Below are 27065 nucleotides of genomic sequence, written 5' to 3'. Positions count from 1 at the left end.
GAAGTTGTAGTCGATATTGCATGGTTTCCGAAATTACTGAATCTGTAAATTACAGTAAACGGTCAGAAGGCATCTGAAATATTGAGCGGGACATAATGCAGCACGCATGAATAATTAATGAAATATCATTGCAATCATATAAGTGAATCACTGGAACAAGCAGATGCTGTCAAACGGCGGGGAACAAACGGATAATAATGGGCACAGCAGGGTTTTCCACTTCTATACTTTCCCTTAGCGGCTTAAAGAGGATCAATTGAACACTGAGGAGTCTCGCTTCGCCCCCTCACCTCTCTGCCTTTCACTGTTGCCACGTCGACGTCATGGAATGTGTGACGTCATCGCCAGAGCACACAGCACATGCTCTCACCTGGTTTCCGCAGCAACCAAACCACAGCAGTTTCCTCCCCACACATGTTGCAGGCTGGGTTCAGTGAAAGGGGCCTCTCACGCGTACCTAGAAAACACACGAGAATCAAAGACAGGTTACATGTGCCATCCGGGCCGCGATGGACAACAATAGCGTTATCTTCGGCTTTATCTTTTCTTTTTCCGCCTCAAACCAGCGAGTTCTGCTTCTGCCTGTGTGACTCACAACATCTGAAGTTAAATGTTTCGGTGGATTCAACGCCTTTCACCATAAGTGATTTGACACCTCAAAGACTTAATTTGTGACACGTTTTTGGCTGCAAACCCCAAGACCTGCGACTTGGCAGTAAAAAGAAACAAAAAACGAACCGCTTTTCATTTCTTTTCCCAATCTTAATGAGCTTCATCTTCTCACGTTTCGCTCCTTTCACAGACAAGGCTGCATAGAAACATGCCACCGTGGAGGCTGCATTTAATGCGCCGTTTGCGCAGGGAGCTTAAGTCTGCAGCCCGTGATCAGAATAAAGTAAACTACTGTGTAAACAAATTGTACACAACGAGACGACCGTGTTGCACTCACGAGATTGACTCGGATTTACTTTTAGATCTCTACAAAGATATCTCTACATTCTTGCATTAACTTCTTAAAATCCTATAAAATGTGCTTAAAATGACCAATCAAGGCGTACCTTAAGTAAATTTAAAGGGTCAGGGTTTAAAAAAACCAAGTGTGGCAGGCACCTCCTTTCAACATAGACTCTGGTTGGCTATTGTAGGCTGTGGACAGGATGTTAAGGCTCCTATTGGCTCAGGTGAGCTGTCAATCAAAAGTGAGCTGTCAATCAAAAGGTCCGCGTGCAGCCGCCGTGCTGATATACGGCTGTTATTTAAGCTACATGCCAACTGAGGTTTTGACAGAGATTATGTGGAAAATGATGCGCGTCTTCTGGGAAATTTCAAATGATGCAACAGCGGTTCAAGTGTTTTATGGATGTTTTGATGTTTTATGGACTAAATTCTTTACTGAACTGGATCGTCTGGACATTTTCCAACGTAACGGGATCATTTTTTATTAATCTTAATGATCTGTGAGTGCAGGTATTCTGATCTGTTTTTGATTCTCGCTACACCCTGTTGTGGTTCGAGATTTGTGAGTTGCGAGTTGTTCAAGCGATTTTCCTTTGTATTTGATGAATTGGCAGAATATCGTGAGGCTTCACGAGTCAGTTTCGTCAATTTTGCAGTTGTTTGTTTGATGCTGGTCTGACGAAGGTGTAAATTTCAGCCGCCGTTATCTTGAATTGGCTTAACATTGATAGGAACGGAAGAATCTCAGCTTTCCAAAGATCTCGTTTGAGTAGACACATGTACTCTGGAGTTGTGCTTTAAGTGTTCCCATTTTAAATTAAACCCGGTATGTCTTTGATGAACCTGCTGCAGGACTGTCGTCCAGATTTTAGAAGGTGTTGACATATGGATGCTGCACGTTTTTTTGTTGTTTTTTTTTTGCCTGGTCTTGTTAGAGTACCCTATTATTGTGGTTTTACTGTTCACCTGGTTTGACTCTAAAACAGTCTTTTTCAATAAGCACTTATCACCACACATCTATTCCAAATACACGAGCTAATAGATTTTAAAGGGGCGGTTCAGAATTTGGGGAAATATGCTTATTTGTTTTCTTGCGGCGAGTTGGAGGAGATGAGCACCACTCCCCTGTCTCCATGTTGAATACGATTCTACCACCAAATGTGTCATTTTTACACCTTGGCAAATTGGACATGATGTGTTGATTAGTGAACTTCAGAGGTGGTGGCTGGAGGGGTTTGTTCAACTTTGGGCAGAGCCAAGCTAGCTCTTTCCCCCAGTTTCCAGTCTTATAGTAGTTTCATATTTAACACACAGATATGGGAGGGGTGTAAATCCTCTCCGCAAGAAAATAAGCGATGGGTTTCCAGCCACAAATGCGACAGGTGGAGTTTGTGCTCAGTCTTCACTGAGAAGGTGTTTGACCCAGCTTGCCTCCCGTCAGTCGTGCGCCTGCGGACGGGGTTCAGGGCCGCATGGACTTTGTGCCCTACGGTTAGAACAACCAGACAGAAGACGGCGTTCAACCGACTTTGGCCAACTCTCTCGCGCACATTGTGTACAGAAAGAAACACTGTACAGCGCTAAACTACTTAACTGGCTCCGGCTGACAAACAGCTGGTGATGGCAGTTAAGACCCTTTTCTTTCTCCGGCGGTTGGACACGCCGCGCGGTTTGACTTCTAATAATACAGACGCACATTATTCAGGCACCCTCTGCGTGCACGCACACGTGCGCTCACTACACTCGGCCCGCTCGGCTCGGCGCAACGCCAGGCCTTATGGGTAACTGGCATGGCTGGTTATCTCCATGGCAACAGGAATGTTGGTCCTGGCGAGTGCCAAGAGAGCAGCTGGTAGGTAGTGGCAGATTAGTCTCCGAACAGATTTACAGCCAGTCAAGTACTGCATACCCTTTGAACAGAGGAAGAAATTATAAAGAAGCCATTAGAGTGAAAGAAAACAAAGAAGGGATTGTAGTAGTACTGAGTGAGTCCACTGACTGAGAGGAGGAGAGACCTTCTCCTAGTTGATGTGCCAGCTCGCTGGAGGTGTTGAGTGCAAGTGCAGAGCTCGTGGCTCGGAGGGAGTTATCGAAAAAGAAGCTCGGGCTTTCTTTGAAAACAATACAAGGCTGTTTGCTTGGTCTCCAGCTGTGTCTCGGTACAGTGAGGTCTGACACTGAGAGGAACGAATTTCAAACCCATTTATTACTCAATTAGCCGTTTTTTTTTTTGGGGAGCTTGTATTTGAATTTCCACAGTTTTGAATTTTGACCGATTTGACGGGATATTTATGATTGTTTGCCTCGTGCGGACCAATAAACAGAGAGAACGGAGCAAATCTGCGTTAATGTAAGCACGCATTGGGGAATTTAAAGGCCTACGACAACCATAAGATGCAAGTATACAATGTTCAGAGGAGGCTGGGGCAAAAAAGTCACGAGAGTCAAGGGGGTGTTCAAGCACAAAGGTTGCATTGCCCAGAGATCGCTTTATTCTCGTTTCATTAATTCACTTCACATAATTACTGTCTAAAAGCAACAGGCATCCAGCAAAGTTTACATCCGGGATCATTCGTTACTCCTCTTCTGCATCATCTACAAGAACTCTCGTCTTCGGTGTATTTTTGTGTTTTTATGTGAGGGACGAAGGAAAAGGACGCAAGACTATTTGTACAATTTTCGTTGATGAAGCTCACGCGATCATGATCGAAAGATCCAGATCAAATCTACTTGATACAATTTGTGGGGTGAGAGATTTCCCACCCGCTGTTTCCGGGGTCAAGAACAAACGTTGAGCCTCAGTTTTCGAGGCCGACGTGCACGAGAAAACATTAGAGACATTTCTTTTTGGTTCTGTTACCACTGGAAGATCACGTTAAAGGACTGGAAGCTTCTTAAACTGCTGCTTACTGGACATCGTGCTGAGATTGTATTCAGAAAGGACGTTTATTTCTTGGTAGCTGCTGGCCGTCGTTCATAAGATTGATCAGTCATAGATTCTAGTTAATAACATCAACCCAAAATTAAAGTAAATTTACACTAAAATGACAGACTGACTGTACCACTGAGACGCAGAGTCTGGCTGGAAACGATGATTAAAAATATAAATTCATGTTTTCTGAGCAGCGTTGGGTGTCAAAGATTTATTGGAAATTAAGTCAGTGAGACTAAATTTACATCTGTTGTCATGATCATAAGTGAATTATACAGCTCAGCTGTCATATTTCAGCTTTCTCTGTCCTGTCTTGTCCTCGTTGAAATAAGAGAGTCTGGCTTATATCACTGGATCACTTCAGAATGTGTTAAATATCAGCTGTGGGATCCGAAAAAAAATCACATTTCTCTCCACACTGTCATCAACACTTCAAAACCACGTGTTGTAAAATGGATAGAAAGTTGAAATGCGCAGCATATATTTAGGCCAAATGTAGATATATTGTAATATCATCCTGTGGAATCAGATCTAAAAGAAAAAAATTGCAAACAACAACAGCAGACGGAGGCTTTAAATTTAGTTTCAAACTAACCGTAACATAGTCCAAATGAACTGTTTGTGATGAATCCAGCCTGTGCAGCTGCTGTCTGCATCCTTAAGTATGAAACGTATGTTTTGTTTGCTGTGCTTACTAATACATATTTCAGAATGCAATCCACCGCAGCATGTAATGAATGTAATAATGTTGCAGCCAGTTACGCACGCCCTCCTGGTTTCACACACACTTTTGGATATGCAGTTGTTTTTATGACTTTTAAGAAAATGCCAAAACACATTTCTCATTCTGGCGCCGAGTGATTTAAATTCAGAGTGAGTCTGTTTCCAAGGAGTCGGTGTCCATTAGTGTTTTATGTCTGCTGCTGTCACAATTTACTGACTTTTATTGCACCGTGACCAAATATATTAGCATATGAGCAACAGAGACGTCATTTTTGGGGGGGCTGCTGTTGAGAGTGCTGATGAACGGAGCTGATGAGCTTTTGAAATGATGATATGTGACGCAGATAGGAGCAAATGTTTTTGGTTTTATTTGATCTCGGTTATCTGACACCACAGTGTCATCGGTTTCGGCGTCATTGTGAGAAAAGACTTCGTGCACATACCCGGACGTGATTTACTGCCGCTGGACAGATTGAAATCCCAGTGGAGGGACACATCAGTCATTCAAGTTCCTCTGATTGTGTCGCCTCCTTTTACCTTTATAAAGAAGCAGATGTACGGAGGAGTGGCAGCTGCATATTGAATGAATGTAATTATTAATTATTTCCAAACCCTGCAGCCAGACGTCATGTGCTGCTGGCGTTGCAAAGTCCGACTGATGACTGCACTGATTCAGTTTGACTTGCTGCACTATTCCCAGTCCAGTCTGACTCAGGAATATCTGTCTTTGCTAACAAGCCTCCCATTTTGCAGAGCTCATCATGTTAGCACTGCGCTGAACGCTCCAGCAGCTCATCAGCCACGGAGCAGATAAAAGGGAGCACGACCAACAATGAAGGCGGTGATTAGCACACCATGTAAGTCCGTATTTAGCAGTCGGAGCTTATTTGTGCATTTTTTTTTTTTTTAATGGTTGTGAGGATATGATTGCTGTTAATGTGTGTCAGTGGGTGTCTGATTGGCAAGAGGTCACGTAAAAGACGAGCTGCGAACTGCACACTTGACATTACTTCCATTAGCTCGGTGTCAACATCACCTCGTGTCAGCTTATGAAAGATAATCACCTTTTTGCCGAGGAGCTTCGTGCACACGAGACGAATAATAGACGGGGATTAGGCGGGATCCGAGCCCCCGAATGAACAATCGGGAACAAGTCTGGGCATGTCCAGGCGAGCGCCCCGCTGCCATCCCATCGGCGGGTGAGCATCAAGTGCAGCATGAATCCACAGATTGTTGTGAAACTGCAGTCTTTTCTGCAGAGCAGCAGCTGCCGCGTGCAGCTGTCCAGGGATGCAGCTTGTGAGAGATGATACAGAACTGGTCCAAACGCACCACAAAATCAGAACAGGTGAGGGGGGAAAAAAATGGATTGCTCCATAGAGGCTTGGTGCCTCTATGTGGTCCTCGTTCTTCCAAAGCAATCCAGTAGCTGGAAACCTGCTGTGCTTCTAAGAAAGTGCCAGTTTTATTTGATGCGTTAAAAAAAAAAAAAAAAAAAAAAAAAAATCCATCCTCTGGGGGCCAGAGGGGTCAGCTTCAGCCATATACAAAGGGACTGTTCATACGTGTTGTTGTAAAGTCAATCAAATGACACATGACACGATCACGGGCGCGCAAAAGACCAATGAGACACGATAATCACAGGTGCAAAGTTCCCATAAACACGAAACAGCCTAAAAGATGCAAGAACCACAACAAAAACACAAAACAACTGCAAAAAAACAAGAAGAAAACATAATATTACAATACCACAAAGAAACACAAAACAGCATCACGGAGAGACACAAAAAACAGAGACAAAAAAAAGGAAAATCAAAAGAAACAACGCAACTACAAAAACAAAAAACAACAACACAGACACAAAACAAGTGCAAAAAAAAAAAGAAAAAAAAGAAAACGGAGACAAAACTTACGACTAAGAAACACAAAATAAATGCAAAGAGACACAAAACAACAACACAGAGACTCAAAGCAGCACAGATGCACAACTGCAAAGACACAAAGCAACAACACCAAGAGACTGCAAGGAGAAAAAAAGAATAACAGAGAGACACAGAAATCAACATTGTCATCTCCTTGAATCTCTCGGGTGTCCTGCTCTTGTGCAGAAGGAGTGGGGCTTTAGCAAGCCTGCGCCCAGGGGCCCATTGTCTCATAATACATCCATGACAGGATGGACAATGAAAACATTCATTTCATAAGCCTCAGCCTCAACACGCACAGTACTCATCATGTATCAATCAGAGCTGTAAAATACAACTTTTTACCACACGGAAACACAGAGGCGAATGGAGCCAGTGTCTCTTAAAAACCCTCTTATGTAATTCTGTAGCTTTTGAGTTGGCTCGGTGCGTCAAAACCTAATGAAAGAGCTTACAGAGAGGTTCAGCGCTGAAGTAAAAACATGCTAATTCTGCACATTAGGCCCCGGGACTCGTCCGGGAACTCCAAGGAGCAGGAACAATGGCTTTTGGTTTTAAATGCATAGGGTGAGAATGAGTCGGAGATAAGCGAGGAGCTTCTGAGCGAGAGTGACTTCTAAACTGGGCTGTATATGAGGAGGGCTGGCACGCTGTCAAATATCTGATATAAAAGGAAAGAGGCATCGCTTGACACTCACGTGGAGTCGGTGCTCTGTGCCCATCCTGAATGGGAGAATCCATGACAGCGGTGCCGTTTTTGACTTGGCCCGAAATGCTGATTTCACCATTTGACACCACGAGTTAAATTCCACTGACGCTCGGGCGGAAAGAAAAATGGGGATTATCACTTTCTGTGCAAAACAGAATTGTTGTTTCGAGAAGGAAGGCAGAAGAGGAAATCAAAACCACATTTCTATCAGCTTGTTCTTTGCACACATGTTGCTGAAAAAGGGGGAAAATCAAACTGGGTAGTTCTTTTAATAACTTTTTCCAGTCACCTGTATTGTGAGGGGTAAACTTTCCATACACAGTAATTATGCATTCATATGTGAGAGAAGTGAAGAAGTGAAGTGCAGGCACCAGCAGTGGTTAATGGACAAACAATAGTCTGCATTCTGCACTCTCCTCTTTTCCTTCTTCCCTGTCTTTTTATAGACGCCTTTCGTTCTTTGTAATGTCTCCCTGCCTTCCCCTTTGACACGGGTTTAAACCAAGCCATATCATTAGGGAGTCAAGAGCATCTCTGTTGTGCCTGTGAGGTTTCCCTTCTCGGTTATATAATGACCTTCCCGTAGGCCTCTTCTGGTGTTGGCGGCGCTCCCTGCCTGCTAACCCGGCCCAGCTTTGGCACCACTCCAGTCCAAACAGAACCCACTTTGTCCTCGATTCTGTTTTTGGCACCAGCTGTTCGTGCACTACTCCAGCAGCTGACTCCTTTGTTTTACTTACTGCCGGCTTTTTCTTCTTACATCACCTTCTTTTCTTTTCTTTTTTTTTTTTTCTCTCTCTCTCTCTCAGGCTTGATCTGTTTTTCAGGCCTCGCTGTTCCCTCTCTTTCTGTTTTTCTCTTTCTTTCTTTTTTGTCTCATTTCTATTGACATTTTTTTTCCAGCTCTTGCCTCGAGCCCTTTTTTTTCCCCCTACTGTCTGCAGAAGAGGCTGTTAGTGCTGTGATGTATGAGGGCAGCTGACGCCCACCTGCTTCCCAGCAGTCAGTCTGGAGGGTGTTTCTAAACTCCACCATCGGCTATTGGCTATTCACTCGGCTCCAAGGATGAATCAATACCAACCGTCACACCTGTCGCGGTTCCTGGTAAACACGGTCCGCGATCACTGCAGCAAACTGTTAGCAAAAATGACAAATTAAGTTATAATTATGATTCCTGAGCGCTGCCAGCAATGTGTCATGATTGGTTATTCTCTTACAACTTCATGATAGCCTTCTAAAGCTGGATTAAGTCATGCTTTATGAAGGAAGGACAGCAGGGTCGTTAGGAATGATTTACAGCCTCAGTAAGTGCTTTTTATCGTGGTTAATTTGAAACGGTAAAATTCATAAGGGGAGGAAAATTGGCTTAATAATTCAGAACCACTAAGAGGCGATTCTCCAATAATTGCTCTCCTGTCGTCGGCAGAATAACCGAGAAGCTATCTCGGCTTCGCGCAGGTAAAAGGACAGCTGGTGACCTTCTTTTCACTGGGAATAAATGATCCTGAGCTGATGTGTCTTCCTAATAACGCCTCTGATCAAAGGATTCCAGCGTTCGCGCTGTCTGTCACACATTGTATTCGGGTTAATAGGAGCCGTCTTTCTGATCAAAATTAAATCATTGCAAACCATAATGAAGATGAGTCTGCACTTCTGACTCTTCCCGCACCTCTGATGTGAAACGCACTTGGGTCAAAGGTATTATTCAGAGCATTGCTTCTCAACAGGTGGGTTCTGATGTGTCAAAAAGTTGAAGAGGAAAGAAAAGTCTACAGAACATCTACGGCTGTGCTTTTATTTTGAAGGAGGTGGCTTTTTTTTTTAATGATGCAGTGGCCATTTGCCGTCGGTGGGTTCCTGTCAGCATTGTGGGTCCTGAGGCTGGACCAGTCTACTGCCACTGATGTAGAGGAACACTGTCCGGAGACTGCTAACATTACGAGACAAAAGATTTGACATAACAAATCATAAAATTAAGAATAAACTAAGCTAATTTGTAAACGTCACATTCCTCAAAGATACAGCATACGGATTTTAGTTGCTTTAAACTTGCAGTTACTTTGAATTTTGTGGCAGTTTACTTAGTATTTATCGTCAGGCACCAACGTTTTCCAGGACATGCAGGCGTGTATGTTTGCTTCCAATTCATATGAGTCAATCCGATCAATAAAATCGGTTGTTGTGGGATCGTATCCGAGGATAGGTGGGACTCGCGCGCACATTTATTTACAGGAGTTGCATGAAAAGACCAGAAAAGCACGCGTTTATCGGGGTTTGGCCCCATTTACATTACATAATAAAGGCGTTTAAAGAGAAGCCTTTAGTCTCGGTGGGTTGAGCAGGCAAGAAAGTCTCCCATTATCTGCAAAAGACACACAGAGAACAATCAATTAAACTGTTGGAGTGCTCTATTGCAGAGAACAATGTCAAATTAGAGTCGGCTCTTCAAAAGCTGTCAGTGCTCATTTCCATTTTCTCACAGACAGAAGAAGCAGCAGCAGCCTGAGCTCAAAGACGGAACGAAATAGGGCCATATCAATTCTGAGGTCAGATGTCCCTCCCATCATGACTTTATTATTTCCTACATACGTGTCGGAGCATTAGTCACGGGCTAATTGAGCAGAGGGGTATTGATTTGATGTCCGGGCTAATTGTGTGTTGGAGCTGAATGGCTGCGTGACTGGCTGACGTGACAGATTTATGGGGCGGCGGTGGATAAACTTTGAATTTTGCATCTGCCAAGATCAGTGTGTGAGAAGACCGCCTCCTTCTTTCTGTTAACAGCTCAGTGTGTTCGATGGATTTGTGCCGCAGACGTCTCCGCGTGCCGTCGGTCTTGATTGATGCGCGCTTCATGCAAGTTTTATGCCGACAACAGTGTTATTTACTGTTACAAAAAAAAGTACAGATGGCTTTTGTCTAAATAGGTTTGCCAAACAAACTGTTAACTGAAAAATGCTTGTTGCTGATTGGCTGGCAGGTGGCCATAGGTTTACAATGTACGTTTGCTGCCTGCTAAAATGTCCCACTATTCCCGTAAAGGTAAAAAAAAAAATTAAGATTAATGGTTCAAATCATAGATAATATAGTATATAAAAGTAGACGTAGTTTCCAGGTCTGAAAAGTGAGACTGATACCGAAGTGCCTTTTGGTTTTGCTAGCGAAATTCACCCTTTTTTTTTTTTTTTTGAGCCGTCCATGTGAAAATAATCCCGTCATTAATTAGCCTCAGAAAGCGTTGTTTTTCAGGGGCGGGGTTCTTTGATTGACAGGCCTGTGGTGCAGTCAGGTTTCCGCTATCGGTGGGCGGGACGTTGTATTGTCAGGTTTCCAATCACATTGAGTGACATCCACCGCTCGCTCTCCCCCAGCTTGCCCAAATACGGTCACTTCTGGTTTCAAATAGCAAGATGGCGACAGACAAACTTGCAGGCCATTATTACAGTTTAAGGTATTTCTGCGTTGGCCTCTCTTTTCAGATCCGAAAGCTACGCCCAATTTTTTTTTATAAAGTCAATGACTGCATATCAACAACCATTAGCATGCTACACTACGATGTGACCTTGTTAGAAACTACATGTTTGTTGTCTGTTAGTTTATTAGCGTCAAGCCTATTTTCTTTCAAATGAACCAAAAATACATAAAAAAAACATTTGAAAAAAAAAAAAAGGGGGGCACTGAAGTTGTTTAGCAAACATTACTCAAACCAAAGTAAACTGTTACTTTATTTGGTGTGAAATTATGAGTGAAAGATTCACCAGGGCGGGCAAATGGAAATATTTAACAATAGGTTTTTTTATTACCTTCGAAAACAATGAAACATTTCATCTGTGCAGAGAGGATGGATGCCACTTATCAGGCATTGCTCACTCAAACCACTAAGAGAGATTAGAGTGAAAAGGAAACTCAAACACCAACACCCTCTGCTTTGTGGAGACGCACTTATTCCCAAGATGTTCCACTAATGGCTACCTCTGCCCCTTTCTGTCTGTTTGAACGTCTCCGCCTTTGCCTCCCCTCATCTCACTCAGCAGCGCTACTTAGAGAGTGATGAGGAAGTGGCCTCTCCGTGATGTACCTTGACAGGATGAGGGAAAGTGTATAAACGTGTGGTTAGTGCACATGTGTGCGGCTGTGCATTCGTCGAACATCCGCGCTCAGCTGCCTGTGGGGAGAATTTGCTGTGTAATTACAGAGGAGAGAAAATGAGAGAGACAGTGAGAGATAGGGCTAAAGTAGAAAGCTGAGAGGAATGTGCTGATTAATGGGCGATCGAAAGCAGCGTCCCTAAGCAGCCCGCCTCATTAAAGCTCAGTCTGACCCAACACTCCCTTCATTAGGCCTTAAAACAGCCTGTTAAAATGCTGCCCGTGTGTGGTATCCTCATTAAAGCTGCAGATGATAACTAAACAAAGGCCAACCTCCCTTTTGTCAGTTCAGACCGCTCTGCTTCAGCCAAAAAAAAAAAATTACAAAAAATGCTTTGTGTCGGGCCGCCTCTTATTTAATGAAAAATAGAATCATAACTGCAGAATAGCCAGGTTTGATTTAGGGTTAGAAAACAGTGGGATTACAAAATTAGGTAATAAAAAAAACTTTCCTTACTTTACTTTTTTCTTTTTACTTGAATGTAAAATAGGTATTAATAAACCCAGAAAATTACCTTCTCACTCCGTGGTTCCCCTCAGCTCTATGGACTGTTTTACCACCTTTTAGCTTGTTGTTTTGATTCCGTAACCATTTTGGTTCACTTTAACTGCACTAGCAGGCGGTTGTTTACACCTCAAAAGCTCCAAAAAGCAACTGTTCATCCCCTTTGCTCAGCATCCACAGAGGCCGTTTCCGTTTGGCTATTTCAATCCGGACACGTGACCCGGCCGTGATCTTGACCACAAGTGGCCAGCAAAAGAAACACACTCAGGAAGCATTGAGCTCTGATCTGTTCAGGCCACATTCGGAGGTCCGATCACGGGCAGGTCGCATATGTCCGGTTGAAATAGCCAAACGGAAACAGGGTCATAGCCTTACGGACACTGAATGGTGAACAAAATTAAACATTTAGCAGCTAAAGAGCTCAATATTTCCATCTGCAGGTGGCAGAAACCAACAGCGGAGCTAAACGAGACAAGTCCAGATGAATCCAGATGTTGCTCCATATCTACTGGATGTCGACCTTTTAAAAGGAGATAATACTCCAATATCGTGGTCGCAGCTGGTTTTCTGCCAAAGCGACCAAAAAAATGTTGTATTGTAGGTTTGAAATAATAATAATAAAAATTGTCACCAGTTCTTCCACTAACAAGTCGACCAAACTGTCATCTCCTTCCAAAATAATAATGTACCACTTCCCACTATCTTGTAATCCAGTTCGCAGCACAACAACGTTGGCAAATAGCACGACGCCTACATAAATATTCACAAGACTCACTATATGTTTTGTTAAATTTGGTTTGATTCGATTCAACAAGCAAAACTATTCGGTTTGTGAATTATCATATTCTTGGAACAAAAATATATACCCACGTTGTTGGCTTGTATTTTCTCTAGGCCACAACGCTCCGTCTGCAGCCATTTACTGTGTCACTCCTGTATACGGTGGTCAAGTGAAACGGTGTCAGAGGTCACTTCTTTTGCGCGTGGGAAGGCAAGCTGTGACATTCAAATGGTTTAATCCCTCCAAAAGACCGAAAAGAAACGGCTGCCTTGATTGCGTGATTCCAACTCTTTGTCGAAACGTTGCATTGTCAGTGCGTCGGCAGCTCCTCGGAGGTTGTTGTGTGTGTGTTTTTTTTTCAGGTTGTGACGGGGATTTTGAAACTGGCAACGCGCAGATAGCGGGAGGAGAGACCGAAGTAGTCGGTTAATATCAGGTTTATAGCAGCATTCTGCATTCGGTGAGTCGGAAGGAAACAACAAAACAATGTCACTCTGCTTCATCTCGGCATCAATTAGAGACGAGAAAGTTTTGTGTTGTGTTTTTTTCCTAATTTTCTTTCCTATCAATCTACCTCCTGACCCCTCAGATTTAAGGCAACCATACAGGTTGTTGTGGATGTATTCGGTTTTGAGTTTTTGCTGTCACCTGCGAGTTTTAAATCTCATTGTATTTGAAAAGAAAAGAGAGAAATGTGGTTGATGGGTGCAGTTATTATCTCTGTCGACTCGCAGCGGGAAGACTCTGGGTTTCGAACTTCAGCCGGAGCCGTTCTGTGTGGCGTTGTTCTCTTCTTGTGCCTGCCTGGGTTTCCTCTGCGTACTCCAGCTTCCTCTCCCAGTCCAGAGACATGTTTGCACGGTTAACTGAGGATTCTGAATAATGGACGGATGGAACGTGTTTGTAATTTAGGTGAACTGACCTTTTTTTTTTGTAGAAAACGAATCACGCCACCGCAGTTTTAATGCCAAACCTGATTTCGATTGATTTATGGGAAGATCCTCAGATGGTTACGCTTTAAAAAAGAGGTCGGTGATGTTAGAACGGAGCAGAGATCGCAATGGCATCATTGGATGGTTTAACAGCAGCGTCGCAGCTCCTTCGTGCTTTGCTTGGTCGTGACTTCACGCCGTCAGAGACACTAAGTGGATTTCTGGTCTGAATTCTGTGAAAATGTTTGAGATTTCAGAGCAATACCGTGACAAATCGGTGAAAGGTTCCCTGCCGAGGGCCGTCGAATGGACAGACGTGTGATGGTGAAGAAAATGCCGGTGGAGGCGAGGATCCAAAAGACTCAGCTGGGTGAAGTAATGGGTGAAGTGCGAATGTTTCTGCTGCCCCTTTGAATAAAAGAGGTCAGGTCAAGTGGCAGTCGTTTAACTTTTTGTATTTGCTGTGTCACGCTCTCTTCTGATCTTGGACTGAGACACTTTCAAAAGCAGAGCTGCACAGTAAGCAAAACGTTTATCTCCCCCGAATCCGAGCCTCTCCCCGCTCGTCCACCGCTCGTCCACTGTTCTGCGACAGATCCTCATCTAAATCCGTAAAATGACACATTTAAAATCCGTGCCGCCGTCAGGTCACATGCGCCGTCTGATCAGCCGTGCTGCGGGTGCTGTCTGGAGGATAAATCGCCGTGGTAACGGAATCGGCCATGCTGGACAGTAGAAGGGAAAGACTGACTCATCACGCTCAATAAAACAAAGAGCAAACAACAAGTGCGTCAGGGACGGATGTGTCGCAGCTATAAATGTCAAAAGCATCATTTCCCAGGGAGCGACGCGGTCGGATCACAACAGAGCTCTCCGAGCGGGATGTTATGACAGAGAATATGTTACAGCCGGATGACCTCATCATCATTTTCCATATCTGAAAAAAAAAAAAAAAAAAACCTCTTACGCCGCAGTTTTTATCAACCACAAGCTTGTTTTCTTTAAAGATAGATACATTAAATGTTCTGAAGTATTATTTACTAAACAATCCAAATGTTTATGAGATGAGATTTACAGTGAAAGAATCACCTCAGAGTGGCTGTTCTGGAGCTTTCGTTCACATCACACCGTCTTCCTCAGCACATGGAGTTTGTCCAGTTGTTATGGAACTGTAGATGCTCAAATTTTCATTTTTCCGAGCAATTTTAAGGGGAACTTTACACATCAGTCCGCTTACACGTTTTGAGTGCTGCATGTGTAGGCGGTCGAGATGCATGATGGGTAATGTAGGCGGCAGGTTTTGAAGCACAAAGAATGTGTAGAATAAGAAAGAAGGGATGTCTGTGCTTCAGTTTTGATACTTTTTTTTTTTTTATCCGCTAAAGACTTTCCTTTAGACTCCACTAAGAATATAGTTTTATAAGTTTCGTTATTTAGTATTATTTAACCTTGTACTGTGTCTCTATTTTATGTTTTGCTTCGTGTTGGTAAGCACATGAAAAGTGCCTCAAATTATAAACATACCTGCTTAAAATGTCAACAAAATCACGATGTGAAGTTTTAAATACTTTCATGGAGTTTCATAGTGAGAAAAATTGATAAAAATGCTTCTTTTAATGTATTTCATTTTATTGGAGAGCGTGTTGCGAGTAACGCATGTCTGAACTGGGCCGTTAGGCTGAACACTTAACCTCAAATATTGAATTATTTCATAAAAACCGTTGCATGCATTTTTCGAGAAGCGGGTCACGTTACGTACTCACCCAGACTCAAACTCAACCTTAAGTTTCTGTATCGCAGAAATCTCCACTTTCAGTGGCACAACAAGTTAATTTCTTGAAAACATTGAAAGTATCAGGCGGTAGGAGGTTGGTTTCAGTGGGTGGGAAAAAAAAGAAAAGAAAAAAAGCTGGTTGTATGTCGGAAATTTAAAGAATCAAATGGTGTTATGTAAAACGCAGTGGGAAAAACATAAACAATACCTTTTTCGAGAGACTGTCAGATGTTTAATTCAAAGGAAACGTGTGCCGAAGAATAGAAAGTGTTTTTCTTTGTGGTTTTTTTTTTCTCTCTCTGCTGCCTGATTGATTTGCCGTTTGTTAACCGTCACAACTACTTCAAACAGGCTTCACCGTATTGGAAAAATAGGGGAAATACTTGACTTTAAGAGTCGAGCGAAGGAAGGTAACTTAACGCCCACTGCTATTAGTCGTGGATCCCTTCCGTGTCATCCCATCTGTTCTCCAACGTTAATTAAAGCCAAACAAAACAAAAATACAACAAACGGAGATCAGTGAGGAGATCAGTCAGTGACCTCCGGTTTGTCTTTTGGTCTTGGTAGATAGAGGGAGCTACTCTCCTGTAGTTAACCGGACTCTGATCGAGTGACTCTTGAGTTTGATGACATCTGATGAAAACACCTTCTCTCTAAAGGTTGGCGTGTGTCCTGGTCTCACAGGTTCCACTCATCACTGAGTTTTATTCAGTCATATTCAGCTCCATTAATACTCTTTTTAAAGTCATTAATTTCACACTGTATCGGTTTTAAGATTAATCATTTTTATCCCAGTTCTTACGCTGACCTTCCTCCTCTTCCATTTTTAATGAGAGGAGATTGAACGGTTGGCCTCAGCCCCATGTACATCCGCTCCTGTTTCTAAAGTAGTTTCTTTTTCTTTTTTTCTTTTTTTTTTATATTTGATTTGAGGACAGTTCAAATGAATGCCTCGCGCACCGAATGGCCATCTGCTCTAACCTTGTTTCATCGACCATAAACAGGCCGGCTCCATCAGTGAAAAAAAAAAAAAAAAAGGAAAAAAAAGTCTTGGCCAAATATTTGCTGCTCTTCGACCCCATTTGGTTTAGTGTGTTCTCTGTTTGCATTTCAATGACCCACGGTCAGTGTCAGAACGATGGCACGTGTGTCCCTGACGAGCTGTCCCCTGATAAGACGCCAGCAGAGTAGAAAAGGCGCCGAGGCCTTGTGGGATAGGAGCGGGGTGAAGGATGGAGCAGATGCGGACGGGCTGCTGGTTCACACACACACACACGTAACACTCCGGTATCAGTCTCCTCGGAGCCGGCTGCACAGCCAACAGTGGTTATTCAGCGATAGCCGCTGAAGTCTCGCGTTTCCCACCTTTTTAAACGACTCGTAAAATATCCTCGGCGCAGGGTCAGGAAAATGCATCGGGGAGCAATTGTTATTCATTGCGTTATTATCTGAATGGCACTTGTCGATTAAGTAACACCTCCCACCACGCGCGATCCTCAAGTCAAGCATACTGTAGTGCCTTTAATCCCCAAGCCTCCTAATTATTGCTCATGCAAATCACAGATCAGGGCTCACCAAATATTTTCGAAAAAAGAAAGAGAAAGAGAGAGAGAGAGAGAGAGGATGCGAATGTGAGAGGATCAGAGGATACGGGAGTGTGTCTGTGCATGCACGAGTGTGTGGCACTTTTTTTTTTTTTTTTTTGAATTGCTGCAGATATGGAATTAGCTGAGGAGGACGGGATTGTGCGGATTAGGCGGAGAGATTTTACCAAACGTGGACTCCCTATGTGTAATTCATTTTGGCGTCCTTGAAATTGCTACTGTGAGAAATTCAGCAGCTGCAACAGCAGCACTGAGAGTCCTCAAATAGGCAGAATCCAGCCCCCACCCCCTCTACACCCACCCACAACACCCACACCGCCATCACCACTCCCACGTTTCTCTGAAGCGTGATTGCATGAAAGCCGTTGGGGGGGGGGGGGGGGGGGGTGTGAATGCAGTTTTTTTTTTTTTTTTTTTTTTTTTTTTTTTAAATGTGCAGCTCCTAAAAATATTTGAGTCTTTGTGAGGAGTGGATGACATATCTCCCAGTTTGATGCCTCTCAATGTGCACCTCTAATCCTGTGAAAGTGAGCTAAAGCGTCAGTTTGCCCAAATCACCAAAAAAGCAGCCTGTGTGTATTCCCCCTCCTCGGTTGTGTGTTGCAGTGGAGCTCGTTTTGCTTTCATCTGCAGAGGTTTTTCAGATATTTGCTTGTGAGAACCCCTCCTGCCACCTCAGGTTGATGAAAGGAAGTGGAATTACTTTTTTTTTTCTCAATCATAGACTATGTAAAAAAAAAAAAGAAGAAAAAAGAAAATGGACGTAGCCTCCGTGATGTCACCTGTAGGTTTCCTGAAAAGAAGTTTTGAAGCTCATTGTGGCCGCTTCAACTGTTGCCGTCTTGGTAGCGCCTGTGTGTGTGGGTGGAGCCAAGGTGGACCGAATGTAGCCTGATTGCTGAAATTGGTTCTGACTGAAACCTGCAGGCAGCTCGCCGAATGCGACGGCACCCGCCTGTCACTCAAAGCAGCCCCGCCCTTCATTATGCGTAACTTTATGTCTTAATACATTTTAAATGGTTGAGTTATGTAAAGAGTCATCGCTGTAGAGTCTCGATTGGGAAAATTAGCCAAAGAGACTCTTTTCTTTTCTTTTCTTTTTGTACCAGGCTGTAAAAATGTTTATTTCTGTTGTAAAGTTGGCCATTTTAACACGTTGGTCTTTGGGGTTTTCTCGCTTTTTAGACCAGCCAGTAATAGCCATTGGAAAAACTGTAGTTTTTGCCATTTCAGCGTTGGCTTTATTTTTTAAACACCGCTTAGTCTCTCTTTTTCCATTTTATTTTAGTGTTATCTTCCCACTGTCGCTGTCCAGTATAAACATGAAATGCTAAAAAAATATTTTAAAAAAACCCCAACAACAACTGAATAATGACAACTGAGAAGCTCAACAGTTGTTTGTTTTTCTAAAACAGTGCCTTGCTTAATCTAAATAATCAAGAATTCCTGACAGTTATTTTCTACCAGCGAAGTAAATCAGTTTACCAGGACAGTGTTTCTGGAAAGACTGATGTGTTTACTGTTGAGATCTTTAAATGTCATTTTCCAGGGAAGTGAGCACCACAAACGGAATTAAATTAAGTTTCATTGCATTATGTGGAACTCTGAAAGGCCGAAAGAAGCGCATAAAGTTTGGTTTATACTTGATACCTACAGAGTCTGATTTGATCCTTTCCGTAGCAGCAACACAACAGCAGACATATGTATCACATGTTCTCATCATGCCTTGATTATATTCCGCTCATCAGCCTTGTTTTACTTTGCAATATGTATTGTAGAGTGACAGTGAGCCTCACCTGTATTCACAGAACTGAAGTTACATCCAGGTGACTACCATATTTCTGTGTTGACTTTCAGCCATACTTGAAAACAAGCTTTTGAAATGACTCGTAAAAAAAAAAATAATAATAATCACGCTTTCTAAAAAGCTCGTGCCTGTTGACCGAACATGTTGACCGTTTGGTGCAACTCCCCGTTTCCTCGACTCTCTGCAGGGGAGGTAGAGAGTGCAACGTCAGCGTCACCCAAAGATGCACAACAGCCACATTAGTGGGAAATACAACCAGGTAGAAATAAAGAGGAAGCATCCTTCAAGACGGGGCTACAATTTGCTCTGACGGCTAAATGAGAAGATTGAGACGCAGACGGTGATATAATAAGGCACAAATATAACTATTCCTCTAAGTCGAAAAATTGGGTGAGCTGACCCATTAAAAGGCAGCTGGACTCCACAAACTATATTTCATGCGGTGTGTCTTCAGGAAGAGTAGAGAAGCAGAAACCCACACCACCTGAATTATAGAGGACAGTGTCAAACATAGAGGTTAGTGGCACAGGCGGTACTGATACGCCGCTCGGGGCGTCAGGTGTTCATAAAGCTGTAACACACACTCATAAAACATCATTGCACTACAGTTGCGAGATAAACACGGTTATATTTCCTCCCAAGGCCACCAAAAAACAAATCACACCTTTTTTCTTTTCTTTTTCTGAATCAGTGCCACTAGCTTTAAAAAAAAATACATCGCCGTGACGATAGGGGAGGTGCATTTCACGGAGCGTAACTCATCGCCAACATGACCCCGGACCGCCGCACCTGTGAAGGGGATCATAAAGTTCCCAGCTGCTACCATCCATTCAATAAAAAAAAAAATAAAGCTGAGAACAAAGTGTCTCGGCCTGTGTGATGTGTAAATTCCAAGCTGCTTTGTCGTGTCTCCGTCTCCTCCGCTGAGGCTCCGCAGGCCAGCCGGGCCCGGAGAGGTCTGCCTGAAGTTAACAGCATACAGTAAGAGGATTATATCACCAATCACCTGATGTCACTGTAAAGCCACAGGGTCCCTTGGCTCACAGTGAGCACCCCCGCCCTCCACCCTCCGCCCTCTCCAGACGGCCTGGACAATGTCGCCCATCACGATCTGGCAGTCAGTTCACAGGTTGGAGACATTTTGCCCTCGGGCCGGTGATGACAGGAGCTTCTGCACATGCTCAGACGACCGTTTCATCTCGTTTGAGTGGCAGAACGACTGACGGACTGCCGACGGGAACTAAGAGGCCATATGGTGCGAGCGGAGGTGCAACATAAAGCCGTCAAGCAAACCATCAGAGATGCTTCCGTTTGCCCCGAGGAGGATTTGTCCTGGAAATGGACATTTTGTCGTGTTCGGTCAGTCGAATCGGCACGCGACCGAAACCGACATTAGTTTCACTTTCTGCCTTAAAATGAGGAGAGCTTTTCCACCGATAAGGGAGCTGGCTCTCCAACATTTTCATCCCCCTAAAACTGGCGGAAATTATTTCAGCCTATTGTTATAGTTCAGCCAATTTTTTTTTTTTTGCTGAGCAGTGGCCTCAGAGGCAGCAAGTGGTAATTACAGGAATCTGGTGCTGTGAATGATGTGGCTCGACAGGGCTTGCTGGAGGCGGATAAACCCAAAAGCGACAGCTCTTTGACGGCCACGCCTGTACCTGAAGAACCTGCAGGTTTCGGTATGTCACCAGGTTTCTTTTCTACTTCCAGGAAAAAAGAAGAAAGAAAATGAAAGCTATGTGGATGAGGAAAGCCAGAGCGGAGACCAGGACCTGCTGGACTTCAGTTCCCCTTCAGGCCACTGAGGAAGCGTAACAATGCCTCGCCAGCTGAGATCCTGGAGATGGCTGGAAACGCTGCCTGGAAGAAGCTCAACGAACTGCTTGCTAGTGAAACGTTCACTTTTCGCGGGAGGTCGGACTCGCTCACCAAAGTTACCTCGCGCAAGAGCAGGCGTTCGGGGCAGAGAGAGAATAAACGGTATCGGATTCATAAGGAACGTCATGCTATTCCGCCCTCGTAGCAACGTGTCCGCGGGCTTCAATTTAAGACTTTTAAAAACGCTCGGATCAAATTTAAGATCTTAGATTTACAAAACGGCAAAAAAAAATAAAATAAATAACAGAGATAATTCAACAATACGTTGTGTTTGTCTTCCACAATTATCCCGAATGACACATTCTATTGTACCCGCTGACGCCAAATGATTAAACACTCGTGTAAAACATATTTTCTCAGCAGGACACTCGAAACTGTGACTCACCAAAAAAAAAAAAAAATCGAGAGGCTCCAGGCCCTTCGCTAACCCAGAATACCTCCAACCATACCCGCTGATTATAGCGCCGCTTCTTCCACACGTCGCAATTAGGCGGCTGAACGGTGGGCTGCTTCCAACCGAAGGAGGCGCTACCCAACACCGTCCCCACGTGGCCTCCCGCCGCCGAGGTCTTCGCCGTCTTTTCTGCAGCTGTATTTGAAAACTCGACATGAATCCGGTTTGCAGCGCGTGAAACGTTTTTGAAGGCCTTTGGCGGATCATTTAAGGATCTGCAGCGTCGAAACGAAGGAAAAGCGAGCCTTCGGCTTTCTGCGGCTGTCCGAGCGGAAGGCGAAGGCGGACCTCCGGGGTCGTCCCTCGTCGGCTCGCCCTCCGGTCCGTGAGCTGCTTCCCGTCCTCCGGCTCTCGGGACAGGCGTACCCTCCGGTCCGGTCATCTTGAGTGCAGATGGCCCTCCGAAGAGGACGTCTGCCGGGGGGGGGGGGGGGGAACCGAGGCCCGCGCTTTGCAATCTCCAGCGTTGAGGTGAAGTGAAGGCTGTTCATTGTGCTCTGGGGGGGGGGGTGAGGACGGGGGGGGGGTGGCCCCAAGCGTCTGACTCTTACCTGGGATTACGTCCCTCCATTAGTTAATCACCCCTCGCACTAAACCTCCTAAACCAGCCGCTCGAACAATAGAAAACTATCTCGCCGCAATCAATCAGCACTTTTACGGCGGCGCTCGGAGGGATCACCGCGCCGGGCTCCGCATTATTCTTGCGGCCGATAAATTGGTCGTCTCTGCCGTGACATCTGCTGAGTTTTATCTCTCCGAGCGAAGTCTGGCATCCACATGGCAGACATTTTAAGTAAATTACTAAACACATTCCCCCCGTCGGCGTGATCACTTTATTGTCATTAAAAGGGCTTTGCTGCTTTGATGTCTGAGGCTGCAACACATTTCAGCGGGCAGTAAATGCGGAGGGAGCCCGGTTGCGTAGTTCTGGATAACGGTTTCTGTGCTTTATAGATACCAGTCGCGTATCAAACGCGCTCCCAGGGTCCAACGCGTCGGACCGCTCGGACCACATCTGGCCGACGCACAAGTCAAAGGAAAAGGTGGCGCGAAATCACCCCCAAAAACACCTCACGACTCCACTTCATCGTACTCGGCAATGATTAATGAAGTGTCCCCTGACATTCTGCCATATTCGGCGCGGAGGTTTACTTGAGCCGTCGCCCACTTCTGATACCGAAAGGGCACATCGAGTACGTCTGCGGACGAATATAGTGATGCCGTTGTCATTTTGGGAGGAAGTAAATGTGCACGACGACAATAAAAAGTCGGTAAGCTTGACAGTAAGCTCCAAAGTTTAACAACCCGCTCGCTCGGCTTTATTCCAGTGAGAGACGAGAAGGAAAGAAAAAAAAAAAAAAAGAGAAAAAGGCCTGGCGGAGTGTTAACCGTCTTCTGTGGAGACATTCATAGTCGCTCTGCTGCTGGAAACGCTGGTGAGGAATTCAGGGAATGCGACTTCTCGGCAGAGATCAAAAGGGTTGAACATTAACTGCGCTGAACTCTTCAGCCCTCCAGTGCTGCTCCCGGGGACTGCCTCTCAAGTTCAAGAGTCCCGCCGGAGCGCTGTCGAACGCTCGGCGTCAAAAACGGGTACGTCACCATGGAGCGGTAACACGTGAAGCTTCATCCCCCGTCCTGCCGGCCCCGGCGCCGCTTCGGCCGCATACTCGGGGGGGTGGGGGGGGGACCGTACAAACCCCGCCGGGGTGCTCGTGCGCCAAGACGAGACACCACACCAGATCACTTAAAAGCTCCCAGGCGACCGTTCTCCCCGGTGATCTAAACCTTTTTTTTTTTTTTTTTTTTTTTTTCCGTTTTGCAAGAGCTGCCGGGTCTTAATCCGCGGCGGTAACAACTGTTCTCCAGATGAGCTTTCAACACGGGTCTCACACCTGCAGTATTCCCGGTCGGGCACTTTGAATAAACCCCGCCGGGTGCCTCCCCGTATCTCGGGAACCGTCAGAGCAGCCTGCGAACGAGTGGGCCCAAAGGCAAATGCTCCCGATTAGCCATCATAGATGAGGGATCTCTGCACCGAGATGCCTCCGGACCTCTCGGTCCACCTGCTGATGGCTGTTGAGAGCGAGTCGTTCGGACCTGATTTAGTTAATGGGCAAATTGGAAATTCAATTCAGGTCGGGTAAATTTACTTTAGTTCAGGCCGCATGAGGAAAAGATTAAAAAGAAAAAAAGAAAGTGAACAGTAGTTGATTGATCTGAGAAAAAGAAAAAGGGACACACACACACACACACACACACACACACACACACACACACTCATAATACAGCTGAGTGGGGATTAGTGTCAAATGCTACAACTATCATACATACAGTATCTTTTTGCGAAGCCCTTGGCAGCCTTCCAGGCTAGTAAGCAGCCTACTACTGAACAGGACTCTGGGTGGGTGCCATGTTTTGACAGTGAGGGATGGGGTCGTCCGTGCAGCAGCTGTGGGTCTCTTGTCACGGGGCAGGAACGGGGAGGTAAGAGGGTTCACTGGGTGACGCTGAGGCGGAGGCGCCTTTCTCCCGTTGGAGGCTCAACCGGCTTCCCGCTGGGGGCCCGGACAGATTTATGACCCGGGTAAATGATATGTTCGGGCGTGATGCCCTGCGGGGCCGGAAGCTCCACAGTGGACGCATCGGCCCGTTTTGCTGCGCTTGAACTTATCGTGACCGTTTTGTGCGCTTTAAAAATCTGCATAAATGTGTAACGACGTCATAAAGTTTGTCATCACCAGACTACATCCGTTTGAAGTGGAAAACTGTTACGCCGGGGCGTCGCGCGCGCCATAATCGCGAGGAAGTTCAAACTCCGACGACGATGACCTAACGCATCAGAATATATGCAGCCGTGGCCGAGTTGAAGGGATCATTTCGTTTGTCTTTCCCCTTAACGTGGCTGTTGTGCCTCTGTAGGTTTAAACGATGCGCACTTTACCTCTCCGTGTAGAAATTCGTAGAGTTGGCAAGGTATCACACAAAACAGCAACCAGTGTAAAAAAAAAAAAAAGTTTGTGGTTAGGGTTAACGACATCGCTTTCGTTCCTGATCCGTCTAACGTCCCCCCCCCCCCCCCCCCAGTACTCGGACTGTTTCACTTTTTGTTACTTTGTCACACGACCTTCTTTGACCTCGGTCATACGTTTGTGTATTTTTCACGGCCCGGGTGACATATTTATCCTTTTCTCGTTTAATCTTTTTTGTTGTTGTTGTTTGCACGCCGTGGGACTGTGAGAAACAATATTTCGATCTCTCTGCATGTCTTGTACACGTGTTGGATTGACAATAAAGTTGATTAGACTTACTGTACACTGTCGGGTCCTCTGAGCCGCAGCTTTATGCGGCACTTAATGGGAACCCGAAAACGCGTCCCAGCTCTTTATTTTTCCCGCTTAATATGACGAGCTATTGTGCTGACTTTTTATGCTTAGGTTCATATGTATTTGTTGACCGTCCAGTAATGATTTTTGAAAATTTGAGGCACCTTATTAACTGAAAAGATAGAAGAAGAAAAAAACTGCGTGATAGTTTAAATGACATTGGACTGTTTTACTTCTGTTGCCAAAAATCAAATGCTGAAACCAAAATCAGTTCTTTTAAAGGGTGACGGCAGATTTGCGCTCGCGTTGTGTATTTTGGTGGAAGGACCACCCGTTGTTTGTGTTTGATTTACAAATTATTCCTTTCAGAATAAACCGAATTAGTGTCGTTGATATTAAAGATTTATTATTATGTCATGAATTTTTAATCAAGCAGTGCGCTGGTTTTATGAAACGCTGTATTTTAATCAAATGGAATAATAGAAATAGACCAAATTTCCTGTTGAAGCAGGCTCATTGGTCCCTATTTTCTCTAGAAATGGTAAATTCAAGTTTCGTGTTAAGTCAGTCACACATCTGATAATATAATATTAGCCAGCTAGACGGTCCATCGGATCTGATCAAAAGCTCCTGAAAACACCTTCAGTGGCCCGTAGGGAGGGGGGGGGGGGACGGGACAGGACAGCAGTCTCACTCATGAATATTTGACGACCCTTCAAAGACATGTGAAGAGCCTGAAATGCAAAAAAGGCGCCACATAATTATCAGGGCGGCTTTTTATGAACCGTCGATGGCACTTTTGCCCTGAGCCGTTGTTAATTACTGACCTTGGTTTAACCTGTGTGTGTGTGTGTGTGTGTGTGTGTGTGTGTGTGTGTGTGTGTGTGTGTGTGTGTAACCTGTGTGTGTGTGTGTGTGTGTGTGTGTGTGTGTGTGTGTGTGTGTGTGTGTGTGTGCGTGCGTCTGTGTCTCTGTGACGGATAATGGTCACAGAGCGGTGGGATGCACTGTCCTGATGTGTTCATCTTTTTCTCTCTGCTGTGAACTTTGACCCTCTTTGAACCTCTCCCACTCGAAGGAGAGCAGCGGCGGCTTCATAAACTCTCGACTGCAGCGCGGTTGAATTGGACAAACCAGTAATGTGTTCTCGGGTTCAAAGCCCGGCTTCGCGGCAGTAATAATCCGTACACTATCAAGCAATAAATAATAACCTTTATTTTGCGTAGTGCTTTTCAAAACAGTCACACGGTGCTTCTTGGAGTCCAATAAAAGAATTTCCATTTTGTAATTTTCATCTAACCATATAGAGAAAAGACACAAACACACCTGCAGGAGAGAAAGCATGATGAATACAGGTAATAAAAGAAGGATAGAAACTAGACAAACTACAGGTTGACTATTAAGAAAGAAAAAAAAATAAGCTTTTCTTTAAAAGTAGGTTTTGAGGAGTGATTTAAAAGGTGGGAGCGAGGCCTTGTATGCATCAATTATTAAACATCCTTTCCAATCTTGCTCGCAGATATAAAAGTACTCTGAATAATAATTTGTCTGATGTCTTCATACAAGAGGGTTTCATTGAAAAATCCAGCGTCGATAATCACGTGAGCCTTTTTCATTTTAAAAGTTGAATTATTGTTGATTTAGCACATCGCTGGTTTGTGCTCTGCAGGCTTCGCGTTTCCTCATCACACGGCGTAAAACCGGCCAATTGGAGGACGACCGGTTTCCGAACTGGCTGTGATGTCACAAATCCTGTTTGCGGATAAGCTTTAACTCTTAAACTCTGAAGTGACTTTAGAAGTTGTCGTTTTGCTTCTCTTTGTAGATCTTTTTGTGGTTGTTTTGTATCAGTTTTGCGTGTCTCTGTTGCCATTTTGGATCTTTTTGTAGCAGTTTGTCGGTCGGTAGTCACGTTAAATCCCTTTTTTTCTGCATCGGTTGTTTAGCATTCATGGTTGCTCTGCGTCTCTTGGTGGTCATTTTGTACCTGAAGTTCTTTCCATCTGCGGTTGTTGTTGTGTCTCCGTCATTTTCCATCTCTTTGGAGTCACGTTGCACCTTTTTGTTTTGCATTTATGGTTGTTCTTTGTCTCTTTACAGACATTTTCCATCAATTTTTTTTCTTTTTAGCGTTTATGGCTGTTTTGTTTTTCTTTGCGGTAGTTTTTGAATCTCGTCATCACTTGCCGTCTCTTTGCGTTTGTTTTTCAGTTTGCTGGTGGTCGTATTACATCTTTCTGTAGTCGTCTGTCGTCTGTCTGCGATCACTTTGCCTCAGTTTTTTTGTGGTTTTGGTTCTCTATAAAAATAAAAAAATTTAAAAAATTAAAATGTATTGGTGTTTTTGATATTCCAACAACAATTGTTAACAGCGACTTCATACAAAGGCAGAAAAGAGCTCCGCGAATGACGCGAGAGGGTCGAGTTTTGTGGACGGCGCGGGTCGGGGCTCGGCTGAAGTGGCCTTAAAACCCAACACTCGGGAGCCAAGCGGAGTTATTTCGGTCCGAAGTTAGTAATGAGATGCATACTTGTGTGCACGATAGAGATACAGAGGGCCCTTCATGTACACGCCATCGCCGGGTCTCCTCCTCTGTGAGCCAACACAGC

The sequence above is a fragment of the Embiotoca jacksoni genome, unplaced genomic scaffold (assembly GCF_022577435.1).
Source record: "Embiotoca jacksoni isolate LCO1_2020_lvr unplaced genomic scaffold, fEmbJac1.0.p SCAF_25, whole genome shotgun sequence".
Lineage (NCBI taxonomy): Eukaryota > Metazoa > Chordata > Actinopteri > Embiotocidae > Embiotoca > Embiotoca jacksoni.
This window is presented reverse-complemented; position numbering follows the sequence as displayed.